This window comes from Entelurus aequoreus, linkage group LG24 (assembly GCF_033978785.1).
Source record: "Entelurus aequoreus isolate RoL-2023_Sb linkage group LG24, RoL_Eaeq_v1.1, whole genome shotgun sequence".
Taxonomy (NCBI): Eukaryota; Metazoa; Chordata; class Actinopteri; order Syngnathiformes; family Syngnathidae; genus Entelurus; species Entelurus aequoreus.
In genome coordinates, this window is record NC_084754.1 from 2,890,073 (window position 1) to 2,915,361 (window position 25,289).

The 25,289-nt window shown below is 34.6% G+C and overlaps 1 protein-coding gene across 1 annotated transcript in view; it reads left to right on the forward strand.

Annotated features, from left to right (window-relative positions):
• The window catches only part of LOC133641693 (pleckstrin homology domain-containing family A member 5-like), a 283,765-nt gene that overhangs the window by 112,566 nt on the left and 145,910 nt on the right, over nucleotides 1–25,289 (forward strand).

The following is a 25,289-nucleotide window of genomic DNA, read 5'->3' on the forward strand; positions in this document are numbered from 1 at the left end:
CAGCAACTATCACTCCAGTGTTCTAATGGTACAATGTGTTTGCTCATTGGCTCAGAAGGCTAATTGATGATTAGAAAACCCTTGTGCAATCATGTTCACACATCTGAAAACACTTTAGCTCGTTACAGAAGCTACAAAACTGACCTTCCTTTGAGCAGATTGAGTTTCTGGAGCATCATATTTGTGGGGTCAATTAAACGCTCAAAATGGCCAGAAAAAGAGAACTTTCATCTGAAACTCGACAGTCTCTTCTTGTTTTTAGAAATGAAGGCTATTCCACAAAATTGTTTGGGTGACCCCAAACTTTTGAACGGTAGTGTATATATATATATATATATATATATATATATATATATATATATATATATGTACGCTGTGGAAATATGTTGTACAGTGTGTGTGTTTGGGTCCTATTTTTAGGAATACTGATATAAAATTATTTGCAATCATGTCTGATTTAATGCTGAAAACAGACAGGCTGCCTTAAAAAACGGAATGGAATTTTACATTTTTCTATGAACGATAAAACACTGAATATTGACAAAATATGAATGTCACACCCCCTCTGGATCGACATATTTTAAAATCAAGCGAAACCCTACAAAAATGCAACAAACAAAGCGAAATATGAACGCGAAGGGTAAAAAAAAACCCACCTACAATCTGATACATCACTAAGATTTAGAATTTTGTTGTAAAAATCTCCTTCAGCGTCTGTCCCTGACACCCACATTTCAGGCTGGCCGCTCTGGAAACACTCTGTGGAAACGCTCCCCACCCACATAGCTTGGTGCCTCGTCTGAGCTGCTGTGACTTAGATTACCATAGTAACTAGTTAGATGACCGTAGTAAGTAATTAGATGACCGTAGTAACTAGTATATCATGCAAAAGCGCAGAGTCCGACCATTGAAATACTTTGTATAGTTCAAGACTTACGGTCATTTGAAAACATCACTGCACATCATAATGGCAGCTACATTTTCCGTCTTAAAAATCTAATCTTAAAATCTTAATTTTCCCAGGTCTGGGCTATACGTATATCCATTCATACAATATATTATATTTTATTTAAATCACTTAAAAAAATGTATTTTTAAGGTCTGGCAGCTTTTAGTTTGCCGTGGCGGGCAACCCTGCTTCCAACTGATTCATTTGAATTCAGACGTTACGTTTCATTTGGTACACCAAAGGTATCATTGTCATTATATTCCATACATTCGTAAATGAATGCACTATGAGTTTTATAGCAGGGTTTTGACTGTATTCACGGCAAACGGAAGGGCTTGGCGCTGGAAGCAGTAGACTGATGTTTGATCTGAGCAATGATAGCAAACAAGGACTTAGTTACCCTGTATAGAAAGATACTGTCTTTCAAGGCAAGATAACACTTACACAGATGGCTGAACAGCTTGCTTTGACTCTCCCCTCTGACACATTTTCTCTATGCTTTCAAACACGGGCTACTTCCACATAAATTCTTCTTTGATGGATCCAGCCACTCAATATCATACCCTATATCCTCCAGATATTCATTACCCCCCTTGTTTTGCTTCCTGTTGTCCGTTCGCCGTCCCGAGTGGGAGCTAAATCCCATGTTTCAAGGCTGCAGCATGGTGTGGGCATTCCCTGGAGGAGCAATGATAGCTGAAGGACTGACTTTGTAATGGATACATGGTGCATTATTTAGGGAGCCAAGCTGGTCAAGGTAGTTCACGTAATACTGGTGGTATGTACAAGTAGAGTTTAAGCAGGGAAATGAAGGGAGTAAAATGGGGTAAACGTGGACGTCTGTAAGAGTGTGTTGACTAACTCGATGTGTGTTTGTGCTCCACGGACTGCAAATTGCAGGTTGAGGAGCTAAATAGCTGTTTGACTACAGGGCAGGGGACGAGGTCAGTTTCTGGGCTTTCCTGTCTTCCATAGCTGCAGGCTCCCTCCAGAACTGATTTGATATTCAGTTAGTGCATCTCCAGTCATGTTGAAAGGAACACTACACTGGACTGGTCACTAGAATCAAGAATCAAGTTTGACAAAGTAGTAAGGCATACCAGTACTACAAACCCCGTTTCCATATGAGTTGGCAAATGGTGTTAGATGTAAATATAAACGGAATACAATGATTTGCAAATCCTTTTCAAGCCATATTCAGTTGAATATGCTACAAAGACAACATATTTGATGTTCAAACTCATAAACTTTTTTTTTTTTTTGCAAATAATCATTAACTTTAGAATTTGATGGCAGCAACACGTGACAAAGAAGTTGGGAAAGGTGGCAATAAATACTGATAAAGTTGAGGAAAGGCTCATCAAACACTTATTTGGAACGTCCCACGGGTGTGCAGGCTAATTGGGAACAGGTGGGTGCCATGATTGGGTATAAAAGTAGATTCCATGAAATGCTCAGTCATTCACAAACAAGGATGGGGCGAGGGTCACCACTTTGTCAACAAATGCGTGAGCAAATTGTTGAACAGTTTAAGAAAAACCTTTCTCAACCAGCTATTGCAAGGAATTTAGGGATTTCACCGTCTACGCTCCGTAATATCATCAAAGGGTTCAATGAATCTGGAGAAATCACTGCACGTAAGCAGCTAAGCCCGTGACCTTCCATCCCTCAGGCTGTACTGCATCAACAAGCCACATCAGTGTGTAAAGGATATCACCACATGGGCTCAGGAACACTTCAGAAACCCACTGTCAGTAACTACAGTTGGTCGCTACATCTGTAAGTGCAAGTTAAAACTCTCCTATGCAAGTCGAAAACCGTTTATCAACAACACCCAGAAACGCCGTCGGCTTCGCTGGGCCTGAGCTCATCTAAGATGGACTGATACAAAGTGGAAAAGTGTTCTGTGGTCTGACGAGTCCACATTTCAAGTTTTTGGAAACTGTGGACGTCGTGTCCTCCGGACCAAAGAGGAAAAGAACCATCTGGATTGTTGTAGGCGCAAAGTGTAAAAGCCAGCATGTGTGATGGTATGGGGGTGTATTAGTGCCCAAGACATGGGTAACTTACACATCTGTGAAGGCACCATTAATGCTGAAAGGTACATACAGGTTTTGGAGCAACATATGTTGCCATCCAAGCTACGTTACCATGGACGCCCCTGCTTATTTCAGCAAGACAATGCCAAGCCACGTGTTACATCAACGTGGCTTCACAGTAAAAGAGTGCGGGTACTAGACTGGCCTGCCTGTAGTCCAGACATTGAAAATGTGTGGTGCATTATGAAGCCTAAAATAGCACAAGGGAGACCCCCGGACTGTTGAACAACTTAAGCTGTACATCAAGCAAGAATGGGAAAGAATTCCACCTGAGAAGCTTCAAAAATGTGTCTCCTCACTTCCCAAACGTTTACTGAGTGTTGTTAAAAGGAAAGGCCATGTAACACAGTGGTGAACATGCCCTTTCCCAACTACTTTGGCACGTGTTGCAGCCATGAAATTCTAAGTTAATTATTATTTGCAAAAAAAAAATAAAGTGAGAGTTTGAACATCAAATATGTTGTCTTTGTAGCATATTCAACTGAATATGGGGTGAAAAGGATTTGCAAATCATTGCATTCCGTTTATATTTACATCTAACACAATTTCCCAACTCATATGGAAACGGGGTTTGTAATAAAGTAGTTTGTAATAAAGTAGTGGGAAAAAGGTACTAAACTGCCTTTGGAAAATACTTGTACTTTTTTGTTTTTCTTTTGTGCCTATATTGGAGCACTGTGGTGACATTGCTGAGGCGCAAGTGAGTCGACGCACACACACACACACACACACACACACACACACACACACACACACACACACACACACACACACACACACACACACACACACACACACACACACACACACACACACACACACACAGAGCACTTACAAGCGGAAACAGCTTGGAGACAAACGAGGGAGAAGAGACGCATTTGGGCTTCAAAACTAACGATAAAGGTGAAGCTATAAACCAGGCCTGGTCAATTATTTTGACTCGGGGGCCAAATTTAGAGAAAAAAATGTGTCTGAGCCGGTATATCTATCTATCTATCTATCTATCTATCTATCTATCTATCTATCTATCTATCTATCTATCTATCTATCTATCTATCTATCTATCTATCTATCTATCTATCTATCTATCTATCTATATATATGTATATATATATATATATATATATATATATATATATATATTAAGGGTGTGGGAAAAAATCGATTCGAATTCAAATCGCGATTCTCACGTTGTGCGATTCAGAATCGATTCTCATTTTTAAACAATCGATTTTTTTTTTTCATTTTTAAAAAAATTATTATTATTATTATTTTTTAAATTAATCAATCCAACAATACAAAGCTCTGTTTATTGCTATTCTGAATGTTGCTGGGTCGGGTTTTGTTTTGAAATTGTGTTGCATTATTACGGTATTGTTGTGTATTGTTTTCATTAAAAAAATTTAAAAAATTTTTTTTTTAAAAAATCGTTTTTGAATCTAGAATCGTGTTGAATTGAAAAAAAATCGATTCTGAATCGAATCGTGAACCCAAGAATCGATTTTGAATCGAATCGTGGGACACCCAAAGATTCCCAGCCCCAATATATATATATATATATATATATATATATATATATATATATATATATATATATATATATATATATATATATATATATATATATATATATATATATATATATATATATATATATGTATATATATATATATATATGTATATATATATATATATATATATGTATATATATGTATATATGTATATATATGTATATATATGTATATATGTATATATATATGTATATATGTATATATATATATATATATATATATATGTATATATATATATATATATATATATGTATATTATATATATATATATATATATGTATATTATATATATATATATATATATATATATATATATATATATATATATATATATATATATATATATATATATATATATATATATATATATATATATATATATATATATACACAGTATATACGATTTTCTGTTAAAATAAAGCCAATAATGAAACATTTTTGTGGTCCCCTTTATTAAAAAAATAAATATCAGTATACATTTTGGTATCATTTTTAGTAAGGGGACAACACTACAAACTAGTAAACAACAACTAAAATAACACACATGATGATATTTAATACTTTCCTGACCGTGTTAACCAAAATCAATAATACTTTTTTTTTTTGATACGTATAAAATGGTGCAGCGCCACGTTCCACTCCGTATTTCGATGTTGTAATGTAAGATGATGCCGTTTTTTGCACACCCTGAAACACATTCACAAGCCCTTTATCAGAGGGGAGTGAAATAGTTTCGAGATGAGCCATTAACCGCTCAGTGCAGCCATATTTATTTTTTCAACAGGCCCCCTTTGTCAGGGCTTGCTGAAGAATGAGCCAAAGGAGGTGCAGCTCCATAGTACACGCCAGAAACAACACATTTCACTGGCCAAATAAAGTTTTTAGGTCTTTGAACCTTAGCAACAGCAGAGAGGAACCAGTGGAGAAATGATGATATCTTTACAGGTACTTATGAGTTGTAATGGAACCATGAATGTATTATTGTGCAACATCCAATATACTTTCTGAGTAAATATGTTTCCATACAAACTATCTTTGTAACATATGTCAGTATTTCAAGTTGATCGAGTCATTTCAGATTTGTGTATATTGTAGTTTTTTTGTATTGGTAAACATTGCTTTCATCATTAAGCGATCACATCACACTTAAATGTACAGTGCTATTTTTTACACCCAAATAATTCCTAATAACTACTATCAAACAATTGATTTTCTAAATCCGACTATTCACACTTGTGAATGTTGAATAATCACAATTAATCACAGTAAATTAATTCTGTATTTTAAATTAACTTAATAAAAAGACCCCAATAATTTGACACACATGCAGTTTTATTGTCAGAATGTCATCCAAAAACATGTTTTTAAATGTTTTCCTTGAACGTATTTTACTAACATTATTTATTATTAGGGCTGCAACAACTAATCGATTACAATCGATTATAAAAAATAGTTGGCGATTAATTTAGTCGTCGATTCGGTGGATCTATGCTATGCGCATGCGCAGAGGTTACTTTTTTTTGTTTTTAAAAATTTTTTTTTTTTTTATAAACCTTTATTTATAAACTGCAATATTTACAAACAGCTGAGAAACAATAATCAAAATAAGTATGGTGCCAGTTAGGGCTGCAACAACTAATTGATTAAAATCGATTATAAAAATAGTTGGCGATTAATTTAGTCATCAATTTGTTGGATCTATGTTATGCGCATGCGCAGAGGCAATTTTTTTTTTTTTAATTTTTTTTTTTTTATAAACCTTTATTTATAAACTGCAACATGTACAAACAGCTGAGAAACAATCAAAATAAGTATGGTGCCAGTATGTTTTTTTTGTTTTCAATAAAATACTGGATAGGATAGAAATGTAGTTTATCTCTTTTATCCAATTATTAATCGATTAATCGAAGTAATAATCAACAGATTAATCGATTATCAAGTTAATCGTTAGTTGCAGCCCTAGTGCCAGTATGGTGCCAGTATGCTGTTTTTTTCCCAATAAAATACTGGAAAGGATAGAAATGTAGTTTGTCTCTTTTATCTGATTATTGATCGATTAATCGAAGTAATAATCGACAGATTAATCGATTATCAAATTAATCGTTAGTTACAGCCCTAGTGCCAGTATGGTGCCAGTATGCTGTTTTTTCCCAATAAAATACTGGAAAGGATAGAAATGTAGTTTGTCTCTTTTATCCGATTATTGATCGATTAATCGAAGTAATAATCGGCAGATCAATCGATTATCAAATTAATCGTTAGTTGCAGCCCTAGTGCCAGTATGCTGTTTTTTCCCAATAAAATACTTGAAAGGATAGAAATGTAGTCTGTCTCTTTTATCCGATTATTGATCAATTAATCAAAGTAATAATCGGCAGATCAATCGATTATCAAATTAATCGTTAGTTGCAGCCCTAGTGCCAGTATGGTGCCAGTATGCTGTTTTCCCCCAATAAAATACTGGAAAGGATATAAATGTGGTTTGTCTCTTTTATCCGATTATTGATCGATTAATCGAAGTAATAATCAACAGATTAATCGATTATCAAATTAATCGTTATTGGCAGCCCTTGGGCCAGTATGGTGCCAGTATGCTGTTTTTTTTCCAATAAAATACTGGAAAGGATAGAAATGTAGTTTGTCTCTTTTATCCGATTATTGCTCGATTAATCGAAGTAATAATCGACAGATCAATCGATTATCAAATTAGTTGTTAGTTGCAGCCCTATTTATTATTACTATTTAGTGTTATTTCAAATATTATCTAAAGTCCTGTCATCTTGTCCTTGACCTGATCACTGACTGCATAGCAACCCCGCCGCCTTCCAGGTAACCATTCGCAGTTAAGGTAAAGAAGCATGTGCTGACTAATTAAATTGTGTGATTAATCAGTCTTTAGGCTTTATTAATGCAATAATATTTTTATGATTGTTCATGTGTTCAACTTGACAGCCCCAATGAATGCAAGCACAGTATGTGTGTGTACATTCATGTAAAAACTGCATATAAAACATGTTGGTTTGTTGGAATTGATTTGAACACAACCTGCTTTTTGCAAAAATATACGAGCGATTATGATAAAATTAACAATGGTGTCTCAAATTTTAAGTCGACAACAGCAGTTGACCAAGTATGTCGATGTACCGTATTTGTCCGACCATAGGGCGCACCGGATTAAAAGGCGCACTGCCGACGAGCGGGTCTAGTCAGGTCTTTTTTCATACAAAAGGTGCATTAAAGGGGTCATATTATGATTTTTTTCTAAATGTAAAAGACTTCCTTGTGGTCTACATAACATGTAATGGTGGTTCTTTGGTCAAAATGTTGCATAGATGATGTTTTACAGACCATCTTCAAGTAGCTTTCTGACAGTCACTTCCGGGCGGTGGGCGGTCTTATTTACATGGCTCACCTTCGACAGCGTCTTCTCCCCGTCATCTTTGTTGTAGCGGTGTAGCGTGCAAGGACGGGAGTGGAAGAAGTGTCAAAAGATGGAGCTAACTGTTTTAATGACATTCAGACTTTACTTCAATCAATAACGGAGCAGCATCTCCTCATCCGTGGCTCACTAGTGCAACAACAACGCCGGAAATGTGTCCCGTGAAAAACCGTCCGACCGGAACTCTCTAATAACTAAAGTTCCTTGGGTGAATAATATCAACTCACTACACCGGTATATTTTAGCGCTTTTATGGCGAGTTTACTGACAGATATAAGTAAGAACTTTACACTACTTTATATTAGAAATGACAACAGCGGAGGATGAATGTCCCATAACAAGAAGATAGAGAAAAAGAAGAAGCTTATCGATTACGGTGTCGGCACGGACGCGCGCACATTTTCAGGACTTATGCAGATCCCAAATACAGATCAGCAGGTACCAGAAAGTAAGAAAAGTTGCTTTTGCATAATATTGCGGAACAAAACGCCAGATAATATTTCTTACCTTATACAGTACACACACCATAATAATACTGGTATGTTAAAGCACAGTACAATCCATCAAGCGGTGCGGCTTCATAGCTTACCAAAGTCGTACTGAAACACTTTGATAGATTTTTGAGCGTTGTGTGCACTGCAAATAGTCAGTGTTCAAAAACAAGAAAAAAAAGTGCAAAAATGAGGGGTATTTTATTTGAACTAAGCAAAATGATCTGCCAATAGAAGAAGACAATTCGGCTTGTCAAGACTTTCCAAAACAAGTAAAATTAGCTAACCTCAATGAACCCAAAAATACCTTAAAATAAGTAAATTCTCACTAATAACAAGTGCACTTTTCTTGGTAGAAAAAAAAGAGACATTTTTGCTCAATATGTTGACAAATATTCTTAAATTACGTAAATGCTAGTGCCATTATCTTGACGTAATGATATGCGCTCGGCATCATGATTTTTTTTCATGCTTGAAGTAAGAAATGATGACTTTAAAAAAGTAGTTTTATACTTGTGAGTGTTGATGACACAGCTTTGCAACAGTTGATATTCTAGTTTCAAGCATGTTTTACTCAATATAGCTCATCAAATCTCAGCAACAAGCTGTAATATCTTACTGACATCATTTAGGACCAAGACACTTAAAATAAGTAAAACACTAAATTCTGCTTAGTGAGAAGAATGATCTTATCAGACAGAAAGTAAGCAAATATCACCCTTATTTGAGATATTTCATCTTACTTATATTTCAGTTTTTGCAGTGTGTAATGTTCTATATTTTCAATGGAACATATAACATTTTGGTTTTGTGTACTTGAGTCATATTGCAGTCTACATGTATCTCTTATGTGTGACTGCCATCTTCCGGTCACATTTATCATTTCACCATGTACCAAATAAAATAGCTTCGAGGCTGGTAAGCACAACCAAAATTGTTCCGTACATTAGGCACACCGGGTTATAAGGCGCACTGTTGAATTTTGAAAAAAATTAAAGGATTTTAAGTGCGCCTTATAGTCCGAAAAATACGGTAACAATGGTGTTGACAAACAAGACAGTCCCAGATTTTAGGTCGACAAAAGCAGTTGACCAAGTATGTCGATGTAGGTACTTTTTAGTCAAACGAATAACATGTTGGACAAAGAAAAAAATGTGCGGCAGCGGTTTTTATGGATCTAACTAAAGCATTTGACACAATTAATCGCAATATTTTAATCAAAAAACTAGAAGGATATGGCATCAGAGGGTTAGTCTTAAACTGGATAAGTAGTTATCTAACGAACAGGAAACAATACGTGAAGCTAGGCGAACACACGTCTACAACGCTAAATATATCCTGTGGTGTACCTCAGGGATCAATACTAGGACCTAAATTATTCAATCTCTATATGAATGACATTTGTAAAGTTACAAAAGATTTAAAGTTAGTATTATTTGCGGATGATACAACAGCGTTTTGTTCAGGAGAGAACACACAGGAGATAATACAAATAATAACAGAAGAAATGAACAAATTAAAAAGATGGTTTGACAAAAATAGATTATCGTTGAATCTCAGTAAAACTAAAATAATGCTATTTGGTAACAGTAGAAGAGAAAGTCAAACACAAATACAAATAGATGGAGTAGATATTGAAAGAGTAAATGAAACCAAATTTCTAGGTATAATGATTGATGATAAATTGAACTGGAAATCTCACGTAAAAAATATACAACATAAAGTTGCAAGAAACACGTCAATAATGAATAAAGCAAAACATGTTCTAGACCAAAAATCCCTTCATATTCTCTACTGCTCACTAGTGTTACATATCTGAGCTACTGTGTAGAAATATGGGGAAATAATTACAAAAGTACACTTCATTCATTAACGGTGTTACAAAAAAGATCAGTTAGAATAATACATAATGTTGGATATAGACAACATACAAACACTTTATTTATTCAATCAAAAATACTGCAATTCCACGACATAGTGAATTTGCAAACAGCTGAAATTATGCACAAAGCAAACTATAACCTGCTAGCCAAGAATATACAACAATTCTTCTCAAAAAAAGAGGAGAAATAAAATCTTAGAGAAAAACGTAATTTAAAACATTTGTACGCACGTACAACACTTAAGACCTTCAGTATATCAGTATGTGGAATTAAATGATGGAATGGATTAAGCAAAGCAATCCAACAATGTACTAATATGATACACTTCAAGAAACTCTTCAAACTTAAAGTGTTTACAAAGTACAAAGAAGAAGAACCATGACAAACATTCTCCATTTATTTCATCCATCCATTCATTCATTCTTAAAGTAATCTTACTTATCTCATCATATGAAATATGACTTACTTCACCAATTATTATTATTAAATTCTTACTATTATTTATTTATTCATTTTTATTGTGATTACTTATGGAGTTTATTGTGAATAAATTGTGAACAGGAAGTGAACAAAAAGTTTTAGCAACTGTTATGTAAAGAAAAGGGGTAGGATTAAATAAGCTCTGCTTCTTCCTACTCCTTTTCGAACATGTTGAAAAGAGAAACTGGAAATTGTGATGTATCATGTTGTATGCACGCATGTTCCAAATAAACTCAAACTCAAAGAAAGCGGAAGAAAATGGATGGATGGATGTTGAAAGACTCTGCGTTGGTGGACTTAGGCTAAGTTCACAACACATGAAGTCACATGTGCTGCTGTAGTAAACATTCTTGTAGACGTCAGCCCTTCTGCTGCATTGTAGGCAGTTTTAATGGTTTTGTGCGACCACAGTCAACATTTTTTTCAAGCAAATTATTTTCCAAAGAAGGGGAGGAGGAGGGCAAGAATTTTGGCTGCTGCAGTTTGTTCCGCACTTGCTTCAACATTTGCTCCTCTGCAGAGCGTGTGGGAGAGGAGTCAAGGCCGGGTGTGGCGGGACACTGAAGTCAGTTCTAAAACATCTTGTTTTGACCACGAGCACTGAGGGTTGTGTGCTTCTTTGTCCACCATTGCTTCCACGCCCGTTTCTTTTGGTGGTCATTTTTGTTTTTTGTTGCAGTTAGATGAGGTATAGCAGGGGTCAGCAACCTTTTTGAAACCAAGAGCTACTTCTTGGGTAGTGATTAATGCAAAGGGCTACCAGTTTGATACACACTTCAATAAATTGCCAGAAATAGCCAATTTGCTCAATTTACCTTTAACTCTATGGTATTATTAATAATTAATAATATTTACACTTAATTAATCGGTTTAAAAGAGAAGAACACACAAAAAAAAATGACAATTAATTTTGAAACATAGTTTATCTTCAATTTCGACTATTTAAAATTCAAAATTCAACCGAAAAAAAGAAGAGAAAAACTAGCTAATTCGAATCTTTTTTGAAAAAATTAAAAAAAGAATTTATGGAACATTATTAGTAATTTTTCCTGATTAAGATTAATTTGAGAATTTTGATGACATGTTTTAAAAAGGTTAAAATCCAATCTACACTTTGTTAGAATATATAACAAATTGGACCAAGCTATATTTCTAACAAAGACAAATCATTATTTCTTCTACATTTTCCAGAACAAAAATTTTAAAATAAATTCAAAAGACTTTGAAATAAGATTTAAATTTGATTCCACAGATTTTCTGGATTTGCCAGAATAATTTTTTTGAATTTTAATCATAAGTTTGAAGAAATATTTCACGAATATTCTTCGTCGGAAAAATAGAAGCTAAAATGAAGAATTAAATTAAAATCTATTTATTATTCCTTACAATAAAAAATTTTTTTTTACTTGAACATTGATTTAAATTGTCAGGAAAGAAAAGGAAGGAATTCAAAAGGTAAAAAGGTATATGTGTTTAAAAATCCTAAAATCATTTTTAAGGTTGTATTTTTTTCCTCTAAAATTGTCTTTCTGAAAGTTATAAGAAGCAAAGTAAAAAAATGAATGAATTTATTTAAACAAGTGAAGACCAAGTCTTTAAAATATTTTCTTGGATTTTCAAATTCTATTTGAGTTTTGTCTCTCTTAGAATTAAAAATGTTGGGCAAAGCGAGACCAGCTTGCTAGTAAATAAATAAAATATAAAAAATAGAGGCAGCTCACTGGTAAGTGCTGCTATTTGAGCTATTTTTAGAACAGGCCAGCGGGCTACTCATCTGGTCCTTACGGGCTACCTGGTGCCCGCGGGCACCACGTTGGTGACCCCTGGGTTAGAGTGTCCACCTTGAGATCGGTAGGTTGTGAGTTCAAACCCCAACCGAGTCATACCAAACACTTTACAAATTGGACCAATTATCTCCCTGCTTGGCACTCAGCATCAAGGGTTGGAATTGGGGGTTAAATCACCAAAAATGATTCCCGGGCGCGGCCACCGCTGCTGCTCACTGCTCCCCAAGGGGATGGGTCAAATGCAGAGGACAAATATCACCACACCAAGTGTGTGTGTGACTATCATTGGTACTTTTTATTGTATTCTTTCAGGGGTTTGAAGGGATTGCATAAGGATTAATTTCTAGCATTAACACATGCACGTGCGAGTGTGTCACATCAACATTACATAAGGCCATACATTAATAGTCATGATAGTACATGACAGTCCACCTTCCTTCACATCCGGACTGTGACATCACCGCCTCTTGGGTTTCACTGTGCCTGCAATCCTGGCACAAGCTGCTCCTCAGTCAGCAGTAGTGATGGGAAGCTTGTCTCTTCTTGGAGAATCGTCTCTTTTGGCTCGGCTCACAATAAAGAGCCGAGCTTAAGCCCAAGCGGCTCTTCAGATTTTTTTATTTTTTTTGGTTGAATAAATTTTTGTATTACCAACAATAATGTAAGATAATGTTTAAAACATGGGTCACCAACCTTTTTGAAACCAAGAGCTACTTCTTGGGTAGTGATTAATGCGAAGGGCTACCAGTTTGATACACACTTAAATAAATTGCTAGAAATAGCCAATTTGCTCAATTTACCTTTAACTCTATGTTATTATTAATAATTAATGATATTTACACTTAATTGAACGGTTTAAAGGAGGAGAAAATACGAAAAAAAAATGACGATTAAATTTTGAAACATAGTTTATCTTCAATTTCGACTCTTTAAAATTCAAAATTCAACCGAAAAAAAGAAGAGAAAAACTAGCTAATTCGAATCTTTTTGAAAAAATTAAAAAAATAATTTATGGAACGTCATTAGTAATTTTTCCTGATTAAGATTAATTTTAGGATTTTGATAACATGTTTTAAATAGGTTAAAATCCAATCTACACTTTGTTAGAATATATAACAAATTGGACCAAGCTATATTTCTAACAAAGACAAATCATTATTTCTTCTAGATTTTCAGAACAAAATTTTTAAAAGAAATTCAAAAGACTTTGAAATAAGATTTAAATTTGATTCTACAGATTTTCTAGCTTTGCCAGAATATTTTTTTTGAATTTTAATCATAATAAATTTGAAGAAATATTTCACAAATATTCTTCGTCAAAAAAACAGAAGATAAAATGAAGAATTAAATTAAAATGTATTTATTATTCTTTACAATAAAAACAATAAATTTACTTGAACATTGATTTAAATTGTCAGGAAAGAAGAGGAAGGAATTTAAAAGGTAAAAAGGTATATGTGTTTAAAAATCCTAAAATAATTTTTAAGGTTGCATTTTTTCTCTAAAATTGTCTTTCTGAAAGTTATAAGAAGCAAAGTAAAAAAATGTATGAATTTATTTAAACAAGTGAAGACCAGGTCTTTAAAATATTTTCTTGGATTTTCAAATTCTATTTGAGTTTTGTCTCTCTTACAATTAAAAATGTCGGGCAAAGCGAGACCAGCTTGTTAGTAAATAAATAAAATTTAAAAAATAGAGGCAGCTCACTGGTAAGTGCTGCTATTTGAGCTATTTTTAGAACAGGCCAGCGGGCTACTCATCTGGTCCGCGGGCACCACGTTGGTGACCCCTGGTTTAAAATGAATGATGTGTAAAAATGACAATGTTATTGGAACTGAAGTGCAATGTTATTAATCAGTCTTGCTGGGGTCGCAGACGTCTGCAAGAACTCTCTCACAGAGCTCTGGGATGTATGTCTAGGTTTTTGCAAGTGACACTGTACTGCATGATGCTATAGATCAGGGGTCCCCAAACTACGGATCCGGCCCGCCAGCGTCCAAAATCAGGCCCGCGGGAAGTCCCAAGTATTAAAAAAAAAAAGTACCACTTGCTACTCACGGTGTCTCCTAGCCGCTCAGGCAAATCATATTGTCTAAAAATGCATTTTATCATCGATAACGTGACATCATCGCACGCGGAAAGTGCGCTGTATATATATATATATATATATATATATATATATATATATATATATATATATATATATATATATATATATATATATATATATATATATATATATATATATATATATATATATGTATATATATATATATATGTATATATATATATATATATATGTATATATATATATATATGTATATATATATATATATATGTATATATATATATATATATATATATATATATATATATATGTATATATATATATATATATATGTATGTATATATATATATATATATATATATATATATGTATATATATATATATATATATATATATATATATATATATATGTATGTATATATATATATATATGTATGTATATATATATTAGAGCTGCAACTAACGATTAATTTGATAATCGATTAACCTGTCGATTATTACTTCGATTAATCGATTAATAATCGGATAAAAGAGACAAACTACATTTCTATCCTATCCGGTATTTTATTGAAAAAAACAGCATACTGGCACCATACTTATTTTGATTATTGTTTCTCAGCTGTTTGTAAATGTTGCAGTTTATAAATAAAGGTTTAGTAAAAAAATTTTTAAAAAATAATAATTTTTTTTTTTATTAAAAACAAAACAAAAACAAAAACCTCTGCGCATGCGCATAGCATAGATCCAACGAATCGATGACTAAATTAATCGGCAACTATTTTAATAATCGATTTTAATCGATTTAGTCGATTAGTTGTTGCAGCCCTATATATATATATATATATATATATATATATATATATATATATATATATATATATATATATATATATATATATATATATATAGATATATATATTATATATATATATATTATATATATATATATATATATGTATATATATATAGATGTATATATATATATACATCTATATATATATATATATATATATATATATATATATATATATATATATATATATATATATATATATATATATATATATATATATATATATATATATATATACAGCCCGGCCCCCGGCCAAATTGTTTTAACCCAATGGGGACCCCTGCTATAGATCCTATGTGTCAAAGTCAATGCCCGATGGGCCAGATGCGGCCCACGAATGAATGATCTATGATATTAGATAGAGATGTCCGATAATATCGGTCTGCCGATATTAACGGCCAATAAATGCTTTAAAATGTAATATCGGAAATGATCGGTATCGGTTTAAAAAAGTAAACTGTATGACTTTTTAAAACGCCGCTGTACGGAGTGGTGCACGGACATAGGGAGAAGTACAGAGCGCCAATACACCTTAAAGTTAAGTTAAAGTTAAAGTACCAATGATTGTCACACACACACTAGGTGTGGTGAAATTTGTCCTCTGCATTTGACCCATCCCCTTGGGGAGCAGTGGGCAGCAGCGGCGCCGCGCCCGGGAATCATTTTGGTGATTTAACCCCCAAGGCACTGCCTTTGCGTGCCGACCCAATCACATAATATTAAGATTAAGATTAAAGTACCAATGATTGTCACACACACACTAGATATGGTGAAATTTGTCTTCTGCATTTGACCCATCCCCTTGGGGAGCAGTGGGCAGCAGCGGCGCCGCGCCCGGGAATCATTTTGGTGATTTAACCCCCAACTCCAACCCTTGATGCTGAGTGCCAAGCAGGGAGGGAAACGGGTCCCATTTTTATAGTCTTTGGTATGAATCGGCTTGGATTTGAACTCCAACCTACCGATCTCAGGGCGGACACTCTAACCACTATCTACGGCTTTTCACACACACAAGTGAATGCAACGCATATTTGGTCAACAGCCATACAGGTCACACTGAGGGTGGACGTATAAACAACTTTAACACTGTTACAAATATGCGCCACACTGTGAACCCACACCAAACAAGAATGACAAACACATTTCGGGAGAACATCCGCAACGTAACACGACATAAACACAACAGAAAAAATACCCAGAACCCCTTGCAGCACTAACTCTTCCGGGACGCTACAATATACACCCCCGCTACCCCCACACCCCCACACCTCAACCCCGCCCACCTCAACCTCCTCATGCTCTCTCAGGGAGAGCATGTCCCAAATTCCAAGCTGCTGTTTTGAGGCATGTTAAAAAAAAGAATGCACTTTGTGACTTCAATAATAAATATGGCAGTGCCATGTTGGCATTTTTTTCCATAACTTGAGTTGATTTATTCTGGAAAACCTTGTTACATTGTTTAATGCATCCAATCGGGGCATCACAACAAAATTAGGCATAATAATGTGTTCATTCCACGACTGTATATATCGGTATCGGTTGATATCGGAATCAGTAATTAAGAGTTGGACAATATCGGGATATCGGAAAAAAGCCATTATTGGACATCTCTAATATTTGATTAGTATTAGAACCGGCCCGCAGGCCACAGCCGCCTGCTGCTGTTTTGCACGCACCAATACTCCAACAGTGTTGGTGCTAGGGATTTTCAAAATGGGGTCCCAGGGACCCCATCAAGTCATAAAAATGGGGTCCCACAGTTACATTTTTTGGGTTCCACTTTTTTGTAAGCGTTTTGAAAACAAATGGTAAATGTATGCATTATCCTGTTATATCTCACATTCTATATGGTGTTTTGGAAAAAGTTTGTCATGAACGTGACTTAATGCATTACAAAAAATAACACAAAAGAAAAAGAAATGTTACGCACATGTAAATGTATTCAGTTCTAAACATTCATTCAATTTCCTCTTTCCTTCATGGATCTAAACTTTACTGCTGCCGGTATTTTTTTCTATATTTTTATTGTAATATTTTCAGAATGTGTTTGTTCTATTTTTGGCCAAAGTAAGACAAAGGAAACAATCAGAAGTTGTCTTTATTTTTTTAATTTTAATGTCATGATTTTAATAGTCCGGCCCACGTGTGCACAGATTTTCCTCCATGCTAAAATGACTTAGAGCAGGGGTATTGTGGCCAAGCAGCTCCATTTTTGTTTCATCTGACCACAGAACTGGAGCTGTTTGGCCACAATACCCAGCAATATGTTTGGAGGAGAAAAGGTGAGGCCTTTAATCCCAGGAACACCGAGCCTACCGTCAAGCATGGTGGTGGTAGTATTATGCTCTAGGCCTGTTTTGCTGCCAATGGAACTGGTGCTTTAAATGGGACAATGAAAAAGGAGAATTACCTCCAAATTCTTCAGGAATACCTAAAATCATCAGCCCAGAGGTTGGGTCTTGGGCGCAGTTTGGTGTTCCAAAAAGACAATGACCCCAAACACACGTCAAAAGTGGTCAAGGAATGGCTAAATCAGGCTAGAATGAAGGTTTTAGAATGGCCTTCCCAAAGTCCTGACTTAAACGTGTGGACAATGCTGAAGAAACAAGTCCATGTCAGAAAACCAACACATTTAGCTGAACTGCACCAATTTTGCCAAGAGGAGTGGTCAAAAATTCAACCAAAAGCTTGCCAGAAGCTTGTGGATGGCTACCAAAAGTGCCTTATTGCTTATTGTATCGATATAAACCAAAAAACGGCATGTGGGGGGTGCAAGCATCACTTTCAGATGTTTTTGATGACTTACTTAACTTCCTATGTGCTGGGACACCCCTGTACCTGGCAGAGTATAGAGCTGGCCCAGTCATGTGACAGGAGACAGCGAATGAGCGTGGTCAACGTGCAACACCCGCACAGCCAGCCGACAGCGATGCAGCCAGGCATATCCAGTGTTGTCCAATTGTTGACTTAAAACAGGCATTGTTTTTTTTTTTTTTTAGTAATGTTTACTGAATATTTTTGTTTAAATGATTATCCTAAATTCAAATAATTTCCACACAGGGGAATTTACTGTTAGTTGAAAATTGCTTGAGTATTTAAAACAAGATAAGAAAGAGATACAATTTGGAGATTCTTCATCTTTGCATTACAGTTTTTATTTTTTTCCAAGAAAATCTTGAATATATGATTGAATGTGATTTTGGTTTTAATCTGTTACATGATTTCTTACATTTCGAAAACATTAGCCTATTTCATATTTCATTAATTGCTAATTATATCACAAACTTTAAAAAATAACTGCAGCTTCTTGCAATTTGGATTTGACTGTTAATTGGAAAGCCCTAATATTTAATTATTATTATATATAATATATAGTTATTATTATATATAATATTTAATTTATTTTTCATATTTATGTTATTTATTTTAATTTTACTTTTATTATATATTGACCATAGTAAATGTGGTATAAATGGTCTGTATTTGTCTTGTGATTTGTCCTAAATAATAACAATAGTAATAATATTTTTGACTGACAAAAAATTGCCAATAAGAAATTATTGGTATCGGTATCGGTATCGATGAAAATGCAAGAAAAAGTATCGGTATCGTATCGAATCCTAAAAGTGTGGTATCGCCCATCCCTATATACAAGTATAACCCATTTATCATTTATTTATTTACAAGTGTATGTACACTTTTGATCGCGACTGTATGTTTTGTACAGCGCTTTGTGATTTTATCTGTCAAAAGCGCTTTAGAAATAATATTTATTTACTAACTTACTTACATTTTACAAGTAGCTTGCCCAACACTGGTAAAACTTAAGTATTTTAATTTGATATGTCCAGAGACTATCATTAAAAATACACTAAGTGTTTTTCAAAAGCCAATAATTGTCATGATTTATTCGGGGTAAAAAAAAAAGTATTAAAATATTTTATAAAATACCAAAAAAGTAAGCGGTATCATATTACATCAAAATATCCGGTCTGCCCATCACTTGAGTTGTGTGTAACCTCTGCCCCGCCCTCGGCGATCACGTCACACGTATCCACAAATCAGGTGCGTTCAAAGAGGGGAAAAAAAACGGTTGACTTCAAAGAGCCGACTCTTAGCGCCGCTTCGTTCACGGCAGACTCGCCACTCCGTGGGCAGCACGAGGACTTAAAGCACAGCTGCAACACCACGCGTGAGACTTGCACTTAAAAACAACACATTCATCTACTTTTAATTTTTTGTAATAACGGACGAAAGAGTTCAGCGTGTCTTCACTTCCTTCTTTACGGCGGCTTTTTAAAGGCTGTGGACGCTATGGAGGCTTCCTAGTGTAAGTGCACTAACTCTACCTGTAAAATATATTTATGCTATTCTTTCTTTTTTTATTATTGCTTGCTGTGTGACAACATTAATTGATATTACGTCCTGCTTACGTCTTAAGTATTACAGTTTGCGAACGAGAAGGGCTTACTTTGTTTAATTGTTGAAGTAATGTTTAATATGTAGTGTGTCATTGTGTGTGTGAGACGTTCAGGATTCAATTTGAATCAAAACTCATGGGTCCCTTCCATTTTATGTACTACTGTTCATTCTTTTTAATGTCTACTAACCGTTTCCTATTTGATTATAACTTGGCCATCGTTTCCACACACCAGTCAAACGCATCTGAAGACGGTTAAATCTGTCTGTGACTGATATTTGCTCAACTAGAATCGATCCTCCATGCTGGTTATAATGCATCAGCATCATCATTCAAGGCATGTTTATTGTTTGCTTGTGTGGATAGTGTTGACTTTAATGCAGGGGTGTCTAACCCACTTTAATCAAATGTATATAATCATGTTGTTATGCTTTCTGAGCTCACTATGTTCACTTCTCGCTGTACATACCCTACACGGTTTCAATGTCCATTTCTCAGATGATAAAATTGTTGACTGAAGTGCTGATATCAACCAAACCTAACTCCCCCCACCCCAACCCCCTCCACATCCCACCCTCCGGATTGTAAATAATGTAAATAATTCAATGTATATACTCTGATGATTAACTTGTGTGATGACTGTATTACGCTGATAGTGTATATTTGTACCATGAATTGATCAACGTGGACCCCGACTTAAACAAGTTGAAAAACGTATTCGGGTGTTACCATTCAGCGGTCAATTGTACGGAATATGTACCGTATTTTTCGGAGTATAAGTCGCACCGGCCGAAAATGCATAATAAAGAAGGGAAAAAACATATATAAGTCGCACTGGAGTATAAGTCGCATTTTTTGGGGGAAATGTATTTGATAATACCCAACACTAAGAATAGACATTTGAAAGGCAATTTAAAATAAATAAAGAATAGTGAACAACAGGCTGAATAAGTGTACGTTATATGAGGCATAAATAACCAACTGGTATGTTAACGTAACATATTATGGTAAGAGTCATTCAAATAACTAACATATACTATATGTTATAGTTATAGAGGGTGGGATGTTATAGTACGCGTACCCCTGGGAGTACTTAAAGTTATGCCAAGGGGTACGTGAGATTTTTTAAAAATGTCTGTCAAAAAGAACTGTGAAAAGAAATGCAATATTCAGTGTTGACAGCTAGATTTTTTGTGGACATGTTCCATAAATATTGATGTTAAATATTTCTTTTTTTGTGAAGAAATGTTTAGATTTATGTTCATGAATCCAGATGGATCTCTATTACAATCCCCAAAGAGGGCACTTTAAGTTGATGATTACTTCTATGTGTAGAAATCGTTATTTATAATAGAATCACTTGTTTATTTTTCAACAAGTTTTTAGTTATTTTTATATCTTTTTTTCTAAAAAGGTCAAGAAAGACCACAACAAATGAGCAATATTTTGCACTGTTATACAATTTAATAAATCAGAAACTGATGACACAGTGCTGTATTTTACTTCTTTATCTCTTTTTTTCAACCAAAAATGCTTTGCTCTGATTAGGGGGTACTTGAATTAAAAAAATGTTCACAGAGGGTACATCACTGAAAAAAGGGTGAGAACCACTGACATATAGAACATGCTATACGTTTACCAAACAATCTGTCACTCCTAATCGCTAAATCCCATGAAATCTTATACGTCTAGTCTCTTACGTGAATGAGCTAAATAATATTATTTGATATTTTACGGTAATGTGTTAATAATTTCACACATAAGTCGCTCCTGAGTATAAGTCGCACCCCCGGCCAAACTATGAAAAAAAAAACTGCGACTTATAGTCCGAAAAATACGGTACTGTACTGTGCAATCTACTAATAAAAGTCTCAATCAATCAATCAATCAATCAAAAGCTCAGGAGAATCTATTCCAAAGTAATGGTAAATGGTAAAATCATGGCATGATAACTTAAAAATAAAGACAACTTCAGGTAGTTTTCTTTGTTGTACTTTGGCCAAAAACAGAACAAGCGCATCATGAAAACGCACAAATCACAAAAAAATCCTCTGGACAAAACTGTTCAGATTTGTTACATTCTAAAGAAATTAGTGCAGTTTCAAAAACACAATGAGCTTAGACTTGGTCTCAGTGTATCTACAAAGCCGGGATAAAATTTGAAGTCACAGTCTTTCTGGGATTGAACAAAAACACAACATGTAAACTCTTAGTACCGTATTTTTCGGACTATAAATCACAGTTTTTTTCATAGTTTGGCCGGGGGTGCGACTTATACTCAGGAGCGACTTATGTGTGGAATGATTAACACATTAGCGTAAAATATCAAATAATATTTAGCTCATTCACGTAAGAGACTAGACGTATAAGATTTCATGGGATTTAGCGATTAGGAGTGACAGATTGTTTGGTAAACGTATAGCATGTTCTATATGTTATAGTTATTTGAATGACTCTTACCATAATTTGTTACGTTAACATACCAGTTGGTTATTTATGCCTCATATAACGTACACTTATTCAGCCTGTTGTTCACTATTCTTTATTTATTTTAAATTGCCTTTCAAATGTCTATTCTTGGTGTTGGCTTTTATCAAATACATTTCCCCAAAAAATGCGACTTTTACTCCAGTGCGACTTATGTTTTTTTCCTTCTGTATTATGCATTTTCGGCCGGTGCGACTTATACTCCGGAGCGACTTATACTCCGAAAAATACGGTAATGGTAAATGGTAAAATCATGGCATGATAACTTAAAAATAAAGACAACTTCAGGTTGTTTTCTTTGTTGTACTTTGGCCAAAAACAGAACAAGCGCATCATGAAAACGCACAAATCATAAAAAAATCATCTGGACAAAAGTGTTCAAATTTATTAAATTCTAAAGAAATTGGTGCAGTTTCAAAAACACAATGAGCTTAGACTTGGTCTCAGTCTATCTACAAAGCCAGGATTAAATTTGAAGTCAGTCTTTCTGGGATTGAACAAAAACACAACATGTAAACTCTACTAGGTATCAAATACCTCCTTTTGTCATGTCCACATATCAATCCAGTGGTAACAAACCCTAAGAAACGGAGGTAAAAACTATTCAAAAGGCTTAAGTTCACTCTTCTCATGTTTGACAGACACATTTTATGGCAACCAGGGTGCCAAATGGCGATGTGTTCGAAGCAGAAGACGTAAAACGGCAGGTTTTAAGTTTCATGTGGGTCGAGGGGGAGGAGCCACAGTCCCCCTTTACTGTGTACCTCTTGCTTGGCCCTGGTATAAACAGTTTGCTTGCCTAACAGAATTGCTATTGTGACATCCAGTGGACACATTTAGAAAAGCAGTTTCTTTAGTTCCAAAAAAAAAACCCAGCTAATTTTTATAGTTGGCAAACTCATCTCAAAAGCTGTTCGCGGGCCTGATCCGGCCGTACGTTTGACACCCCAAGCTTTAATTGCATGAATTCCCTCAAAAATCCAGTGAACCAGTTTTTCATGCGCCAGATGTTTACATACCTGAGTGTGTTTGCAAGAAGGTCAGATTACATGTTGTCTTTTGTGGTTCAAAAACCCACAAGGGCAATATAAATGTTGCCCTCAGCGGTTACTGTAACCTCATTTAGTGCATTATTGATTCAACTCTAATTCATGATGCAGTACATTATTTAGTATTTAGTACAGCAGTTGGTGCTTGAAGGGTCCAATAGTGTTGGAAACATTGATAATTGTTAGTGTTGAGTAGGGTTCTCCCGATACCAATATTTTAGTACCGGTACCAAATTGTATTTCGATACTTTTCTAAATAAGGGGGACCACAAAAAAATTGCATTATTGGCTTTATTTGAACAAACAATTTTACGGTACATTAAACATATGTTTCTTATTGCAATCAAAGAAAAATTTTGTCCTTAAATAAAATAGTGAACATACTAGACAACTTGTCTTTTAGTAGTAAGTAAACAAACAAAGGCTCCTTATTAGTCTGCTGATGTATGCTGTAACATATTGTGTCATTTATCATTCTATTTTGTAAAAAATATAAAGGACAAGCTGTAAAAATGAATTATTAATCCACTTGTTCATTTACTGTTAATATCTGCTTATTTTCCGTTTCAACATGTTCTATCTACACTTCTGTTAAAATGTAATAATCACTTATTCTTCTGTTGTTTGGATGCTTTACATTAGTTTTGGATGATACCACAAATTTAGGTATCAATCCGATGCCAAGTAGTTACAGGATCATACAATGGTCATAATTTAAGTCCTCATGTGTCCAGGGACGTATTTCCTGAGTTTATAAACATAATATGAATTTTTAAAAATGGAGAGAAGATTTTGTGACTAGATACGCTTTTGTACTTGGTATCATTACAGTGGATGTCAGGTGTAGATCCACCCATGGCATTTGTTTACATTGTGACGCCGGCGAGCTACGGTGTGTAGTGAAGCATGTTTAACTATTCCTCGTCCTGCAGGGATGATACTTGTAATAAACTTACTTTATTTGTCACCATGGAGGCTAGGATTAGTGATTTAGAAGTAACTAAAACACTGACGACTGCGGATGGACGTTTGCCGCTAGCTAGCTAGCCATGTCTTAAAGCACCTCTTCCTGAGGGCGTTTCAGTGTTATAACTTCACCTTTATCGTTAGTTTTTAAGCCAAAATGCGTCCGTCCTCCCTTTTCTGTCTACACACTGTGTCTGCTTGTAAGTACTCTGTGATCGTGCGCTGCCGAACATGCTCCTCTGCTCGCAAAACCAGCAATGTCATGATGTGAAGGAACCGGTACTTTTCAAACAGCGTATGGTACCGTTTTTGATTCATTAGTACCGCGATACTCTACCAATACCGGTATACCGTACAACCCTAGTGTTGAGCCTTTGTCAACCTTGGACCATGACATCATCACTAACCAATAGAGATAGGAATCTTTGGCCACCTTACGATTCGATTATAAATTGATTATGTATACATCTTTATTACATTGTATAATATTGTTGTATTGTATGTTGTTAATATATTATGTTGTTATTATATATTATAAATATATTACAGTTAAACACTAATGATATTAATATACAGTACAGGCCAAAAGTTTGGACACACCTTCTCCTTCAATGTGTTTTCTTTATTTTCATGACTATTTACATTGTAGATTGTCACATCAAAACTATGAATGAACACGTGGAGTTATGTACTTAACAAAAAAAGGTGAAGTAACTGAAAACATGTTTTATATTCTAGTTTCTTCAA